Raw genomic sequence first — 8,291 nt, 5'->3', positions numbered from 1 at the left:
AAAGGTGTTACTTCTCACTGAGAAATAACGTAGTGCAGTAGTGTTGTGCAATACGTAGAATATGAAATTATTGTTTAAAATGGATTAGGAATGATGTTTTTATATAAAACGGTAATTTTGATAAATACTGTACAGTTGCATAGGTAGAATTCGTAATCTCAATTTAACACTATTCCTACGCGTCAAATGACTGTTTTTAAAATTTTGATTAGAATTTCCATAGACAACGTAATTGAATCGCCTTTATACTTCACTTTTCCTAAAATATGTGTATAAAACATTCTTCAATATTCACACCTTTTTTTATTGTTTATTATCTTCATTCTATATTAAAAAATATAAGTTGTGCTAAAGACCAGTCGTTTGACTGTTAAAAGAGACTAAGAATGTCTTTTTCCTAAGAAATAAAGGGAAAGAGGGAAAATCGAATAATTAGAAGTAGATTAACTCGAAGATACGGTTCGAGATTGAAAACGTTCGATTATTAGGGAAAGGGTTAACGCGAGCAGCAAGCAATTTTCAAGTGACCGAGGAAGTTACCGATATCGGCGAGCCGATCTGGCCTCCTCTAATGCAGCGTGCAGAGATAACTGTTCGGGAATTGCAGGAATGCGTGGACAGACTACAATGCGTGCAATACAATTAGAATGTTCGAACGCGGGGAACAATCAATGATACGGGATATAGGTGCTCGTGTGACTCCGCGAGACGCGGTATTCGCTTCCAGTACTTCCGACGAAATGATGCAATAATTCTTGGTAACTGTCAGAAAATAATCATCGTTCACGGATCGACTTGAATTTGTACTTAAAAATCAAATAAATACTGACATTAACGACGACGATAAATAACAATATTAAAATTCATAGTATAGTTATAATAAATATAAACCTATACATTTCCATGCAAATATGTGTATGCATAGATTCTCTAATCTAAACCAAACTAAAATAAAAATCATTAACTTTAGAATCTTCCTTTCAGCAAGACTAATGATTCCTAACTCCATACGTAATATCAAAATGAAACAAGAATCATCTTGAATATCGAGACTTCCTCTCAACAATAATAAAACAAAAATCTCTATCAACATCAAGACCTCTCAACAATAATAAAACAAAAGTCCTTTTTAACATTGAGATCTCCTCTCAACAAAAATAAAACAAAAATCACTATCAACATCAAGACCTCTCAACAATAATAAAACAAAAGTCCCCTTCAACACCGAGACCTCTCAACAATAATAAAACCAAAATCACTATCAACATCAAAACCACCCCTCACCAACACTAAAACAAATATCCCTGTCAACATCGAGACATCTCAACAATAATAAAACAAAAATCCCTTTCAACACCGAGACCTCTCAACAACAATAAAACAAAAGTCCCTCTCAACATCAAAACCACCCCTCATCAATACTAAAACAAATATCCCTATCAACATCGAGACCTTTCAACAGTAATAAAACCAAAGTCCCTATCAACACTGCGACCTCTCGACAATAATAAAACAAAAATCCCCTCTCAACATCAAAACCTCCTCTCGCCAACACAAAAACAAACATCCCCGTCAACCTCGAGACCTCCCACCAATAAACCAACACAGCCCAATTCCTATCAACACATTTCCATCCCCGAATTCCCGCGCAGATACATAAAGTCCCGCAGACCCCAGTTATAACAATACCGCCGCGATAAAAGAACGATAGCGAGAGACGAGTGCTCAGCGAAAGTAACTGCTCGGAGCAGACTCGTCTGCGGTGGCCCGACGGTCACGAAAAAACCGGCCGTAACGGGGCTTTGATTGTCCCGCGGCAGCGCATAAAGTTCTCCGGGAGATAAGGATATCATCGTTCGAAGCTAATAAAATTCACCGTAAAGAACTTGTCCCCGGCGCGCACGGGTACCTAGCACGTGAACCCAGGAGACTCGGCGAGCATCCATTCCCGGGCGTACTCGCCATCAACGGCGGTAATTGCGTTCGCCGTTCCTGGATGGCTCTGTACGGCGCGGAGACAACGCGTTTCGCGACCGTCTGCCACCTACTTCCGGTGTATCTCGCGCGGAATTGCATTTCCCGGAGCTCGTTCGCGACCCGCGAGCCCCGTCGGATAATAAAATCCACGGTGCCCCCTAGGCCCCCGCGAAACTTTGGATTAATTTTCCGTTCCGTTCCTCGTCGCCTGCTTTTTAATATCGCTGCGGCGGTATTACGCGTGCCTCGGCTGCTTTACGCGAGGAGCACCTGTCTAATTCTGGACAAGAGAGACCGCTCCTCTTTGGCTCCTCTCTTGGCTCTCCGACGCGACCGAGATTATTCTCTTTCCACGGGAACCTTCGTTTCAGTTTGGCTTACCGGATGTTTCTTTCGCGTGGATTATGGTCAGCTTTTAAGGGACCGGCGAGGTTCTTTGCGTGGAGGAAATGCGATTGACCGGGATGGTTTGATTGGTTTTTATTTTTGATTTAGGATTCGTTGAGTTTGTGGAAGCTGAGAAGGAATGGAGGTATTTATGTGTTAGTGTAGCGTTGTTTATGGTGTATTAGAAGTGTGTGAGTGTTGAATGGAAGTAGTGAGATTTTTTGGGAATATTTGGAACTGTTGGAGCTTGTCAAGCTTTCGGATTGAGAACTATTGAACTGTTGAGATATTGGATGCTTAACACGTTGAATGCCGCACGATTTTATAGAGCAAAATACACAGAATGGAAGGAACATACTATTAAATCATTTAATTGAATTGCGTTATTATTATTACATGTTCATCCAGCTGAATATCACCGCATCAGGTAGCATTATCTATAATATAGAAATATCTTCAAACAATTGTCATTTAATCGAGTGAACTATAGTTATTCAACGTGTTAAATTTATGGGATAGATAGGATTCTATATAATTCTATGGTATTTGAATTTTTCAAGGAGGATTGTACTTCATTTTTGCATGTAACACGCATCGGAGACGCGGTAGTTCCAACGTTAACCCTTTGAACTCTGTAGGCTCCAATATTGCACCAAGAATAATAGAATAATTTTAGGCTAGTTTCTTTAAGATTCATTAAAACATCCAATAAGAAACTAGCCTAAAATTATTCTATTTTTCACACATCCAAATTTTGCACTAAGAAGGAAAATGAAAGATCAAAGAATTGTTATAGCATTTATAATTTTCGCTAGGGATACTATAAAAATTAGTTGCAGTTGCTGATAGATTAACCAGTTAACTGTGAAATTTAATTGGAAATAAATCAAGATGCCAATATACTGATATGTGACGTCGAAGTTACATGGGCCAACAGAGGGTTAATTCGATTTCGATGATATACAACGTGTTAATAATGTAACTCGCGCCATTCGCGAGTCTCGTCTTTTCCCCGACGTTGTAAGAAGTCGCTCGCACTCGGTGCAGCGAGTGTGCAACGCGAAGCTGTGTGCACGCGTCACCGAATACACGTATTTACCCGTGCGCACCTGGTTATGGCGGAACCGTGCACAGCGCATGCACGAGCATCGATACTCGCCTGGCTCCGGTCTAATGAGATTCGGCGAAGACGCAGGCACTGGAGAAGAAACTTTCCGCAGTTCATCTGAGCGAGGATCCGAAAGTTCCCAGAATTCATTGGTCTTCCACAATTAAAGCAACCACCGTGGAACTTCATTCGAGAATAAACTATTCTTTACCGGGAAAAGGTATTTCCGAATGGTTTACCGTCTCCGAGGATCGTTATTCGACTGCGAACTATAATGCGAGTGCAATTTGCATATTGAATGTATTTAAATGAAGCCGGAAAGAATGAAGGTGATCGTGGACTTGTTAAGATTGGGTGTAGTAATTAAATGAAGTGAGAGAATGAAAGTAATCGTAGTCATATTAAAATTAGATATAGTAATTAAATAAAGTGAAAAGGAATGAAAATAATTGTAGACTTGTTAAGATTGGATGTAGTAATTAAATGAAGTGACAGAGAATGAAAGTAATCGTACACTCGTTAATATTGTATGTAGTAACTAATGAAGTGATAAAGAATGAAAGTAATTGTAGACTTGTTAATATTGTATGTAGTAATTAAATAAAGTGACAGAGAATGAAAGTAATCGTAGACTTGTTAAGATTGGATGTAGTAACTAATGAAGTGAGAGAGAATGAAAGTAATCATAGACATATTAAAATTAGATATAGTAATTAAATGAAGTAAAGAAAAATGAAAGTAATCATGGACATATTAAAATTAAATATAGTAATTAAATGAAGTAAAGAAAAATGAAAGTAATCATGGACATATTAAAATTAAATATAGTAATTAAATGAAGTAAAGAAAAATGAAAGTAATCGTGAATTTATTATTAGATCTATTGATTAACTGAAGCGAAGAAGGATAAAAGTAATTACATACTTATTAAAACGTAACAGTGTGTTCAGACGTGATTATCAAACACTAATTTCAAATCAGATTGAAATGTATCATTCGATAAAGCTGATGACCAAAACGAGTACAACAAAAATCATGAATAGTTCTTTTTGTTGCGAGAAATTGGAAATGGAAAGCGATATCGTTTTCGAATAACATCGGTGGCTACGCGCTACGATGGTCTACAAGCAACGCGCAATTTCGATAGCATTCGATTCTATCGGTTCCTAACGTTCGATTGCCACGAGGGATGCCCAAAAATAGTCTGTTCTCTCGGACGCGAGTCGTGGATCGGGATGGTGAATCAAAACCGTATTTTTAACTCGTCATCGGGCAGCTTACGTCTATCGACGCGGCACCGGGAAGAACTTCGTTCAACTTTCGTCTGCCCTCATTTTTCTTAGACACGTTCGAAGCAAACAGAAAACTTCTGTAGTTCTTCGTGAACTGGCGAACGAAGGAATCTCTGTGTGCTCGTGGCACAGATATTGCTCGATAACGAATCTACAAATTTAACGAACGTAAGCATTCGTTCGATGAAATGTTCAATTAAATGCGCTTTCGAAATCTTCGTGAGATTTTGAATTTCCGACAGCTTTGCCTAATCACTTTCATCGTTGTTTCCTTAACACTAGGTTTACGGGAATTTATTGTACACTTCATTCTATTATTCCTAAAAGAATTGATGCTCGTTTATTTAGATTGTGGAAGCTGGAGATTTGATAGTAGGTAATTGGGGTACATGTCAGTGTGATCGCATCAATCAAAATCGGCGTAAACATTTATAAAATATTTCTAAGATCCAATATGCGTCGATTTGACGCGTTCCGTAAACCTAGTGTTAATACTCATTTAATAACTATCCTTAATATACAATTTTAATATACAAATCTACAGTTGCTCTTATAAATAAATATCACTGAGCACTAACAGACAAAAAGAATTCAATTAGATCCTAGCATTTCAATAAATACAACCACTTTATCGTCAATAATTTATTAGGAAAGCAATACATTCGAATACTTATTCTATATACATTCCCAAAAGTGTTGGTCAATAACACCTTAAAAATGGTTAAAATAATCATATAACCAAATAAATCTTTTAAAATAAAATAAGGATTAACCCTTTGCACTCGAGAGGTGACTCTAGTCACCACTTGATTTCCTACAGTGAAGCTATAAAGTTTGCTATTTAATATTATACTTCATAATGCATCAATCTGAGAAATATTGACGTAAAACAGCTTTGTCCGTCAATTCCCATGAATTCCTCGTCGAGTTAATTTCACAAAATATCATCTTCATCTCATCAGAAAATGTTGAAATATTTCTAGTGAAAAACTTCGGAGTTAAGGGTTAGAAGATAATATATAAATTTTTCTTCTTAATCCCATTGAGTTATGAGAGAATCTAATATGCAACATTCCCAGTGACAACAGAAAACTAATAACCACACGTAGCAAAAATAACGAACATAATTTGTGGAATTCAATTGAAAATTTTCGTCGCAAGTCTAACGCGATGTTGTAGGTCAAGGGGTTAACCTACTTCGTATCTCTTCGCTCGTTCCCCGACAGATCAAAGGGTTGGAAAAAAAAGGTGAAATCGCAGCAGGCGTCCGCCCCGCGGAATCCGGAGAAGGAAACCGGCGAGCAGCAGGCGTGGTCGTCTAACCCGTTCGAATCCAATTATTCGACGAGCGGTGTTTTGACAGCTCGCACGGTTAAACGCGCCGGTGCCAGCCGACGTTCCGCGGCCTGAAATATAGTTTTAAATCCTCTCCGCTCGGCGAGCAGCCGAGGGGTAAGTGGGGTTAAGCTGGCCTAGTCATGAGGTCGCGTCAAACGCAATCGTAAGAGGGATGTTACCCGGTTATGCGGGCGCGTAGCGCTTTGTGTATTCCATAAATACGTCGAACCCGGTGTTCCGACTGTAATAACACGTCAGAACGTTTCGCGCTTCCCTCCCTTCCTTTTTCTACTGAATAAATGTAGCATCTAGAATTTCCAGCGTAGGTTAACCCCTTAACTTGCACGCTCGAGTTAATTCGAGCGCGCTGAACAGGCCGAACTGTGAACACAACAATGTGAAAGCGAAGAATTAATACCGAAGAATTAAGCGAAGAATTAATACCACATAAATTATACGAATTATGTCTCTTCCTCTGCTCACAGGGAACCTCTGCGTTCTAACCGCGAGGCTGCGTGATTTTCAGGACGTGGTACCGGAGAAAACGAAAATTAGAGGCGTTTGTGGTGTCGGAAATGTAATTATAATTATTGTAACATCAAAAGTGATGAAATCTTTCGATAACTTCATAAAATTGAAGATTCCTGAAACTATTGTTGTAAACTATTTAGAAAGTCAATCTTACATTGAGCGCCGGCCCTGCGATGCGGGATTTTTAGTCTATCGTTTAATTGTTAATCCTACGTTCGTGTAACATTTTAAATATGTATAACACTAATACAAAGTGAAATTGATAAAGTCAAATTCCTTATTCTCTTCCGTAAGTTAGAAATTTTGGTTTGATCGATGTTTAACCCTTTGAACTCTGTAGGCTCCAATATTGCACCAGAAATAATATTAGATATTTTAGTGAATCTTAAAAATTTTGCACTAAGAACGAAAATAAAAGATCTAATAAATGTTATATCATTTTTCATTTTCGCTAGGGATACTACAAAAATTAGTTGCTAATAGATTACAAAACCATCTGGAGTGCTAAGAGTTAAAACTGTATCAATATACCGACGCTCGCGTTTTTACTAGCTGAAATTTAGCCGGCGTTCAATGTGTTAACAGAAGTTTCTAAAAGCTATTCGTAAATCGAGCCTATAAGTTTCAAACGCGTCGAACGATATTCCAGGTTACAAGCGTCAAGGAATCTTGAAAGCTCTCCTGTATCATGTTAATCTCCACCTTTCCTCGACCTACATGCGTTCTCGCTTTCTGAAAAGCAAACGCAATCTAAATCAGCGAATCGCACGGGAAGCGAATACCTTAACACTTTGACTGCCACGTCACCCGAATTCGGGTGACATTATATTTTACAGAAACGTGGACATTAATTTCTTTCATGACGTATCGAACGAACCGAATTTTGTTCGATATATGAAATATAAGAAAAATAGTGGAGCAATTATTAAGAATCTTAATTTCTCAGTTTCTGGTTAATAGAGAAAACTCTTTCGATATGGCAGTTTTGATGAGTGTACGTGGCAGTCAAAGTGTTAAAGCTTCGAGTGGCCAGTGGGAAAGTGAAAGTTTCCCGATGGAAGAAAAGAGGGCAGTCCGCCGTCGGGTCAATAGATTTTTAATGGAGGAATCCTTAGGTGTGGCACAATTAGAGATTTCGACGCTGCATTACGCGTAACCGTTCCGCGTACGCGTTGACCTATATGCGTTTTGCGGTCCGCGGCGGCGTTGCACGCGTGGACACACGTCCGAATTGGACGATCGATCCGCGGCCTGCGCGCCGCTCGCGCGATATCGATATCAGCCTATCCGAGCATTTCAATTTCAACCGTGTCATTGTTTTCGCCGGAGTGTTTTGCCAAGGTAGCCGGCCAACACAGCGGCGTTCCCTGTATTTCGGCGCTCGGTTGTGTACCGAGCAAACAGGCCGCCGATTCAATTAATGCTCGCGCGAATATTCGACGAACTAGACGCGCTAATTTCCGAATCTGTAATCAACGGACGTGCCGCCGACGATTATTAGAAACCCTCGGACTTATTTGTCCGGGGAACGGCGAATGTTGATCGGTAAGCTGTTGCGCTTTGATCTTTCGATTTGTTGTTTTATCGATGAGCATTCGTGATTAAGATTAGAGATGCTTTTGAGAATTTTAACTGCGTTTGACGAGTATACACGTCAT

This window comes from Nomia melanderi, chromosome 2 (assembly GCF_051020985.1).
Source record: "Nomia melanderi isolate GNS246 chromosome 2, iyNomMela1, whole genome shotgun sequence".
In the NCBI taxonomy this organism is placed as follows: domain Eukaryota; kingdom Metazoa; phylum Arthropoda; class Insecta; order Hymenoptera; family Halictidae; genus Nomia; species Nomia melanderi.
This window is presented reverse-complemented; position numbering follows the sequence as displayed.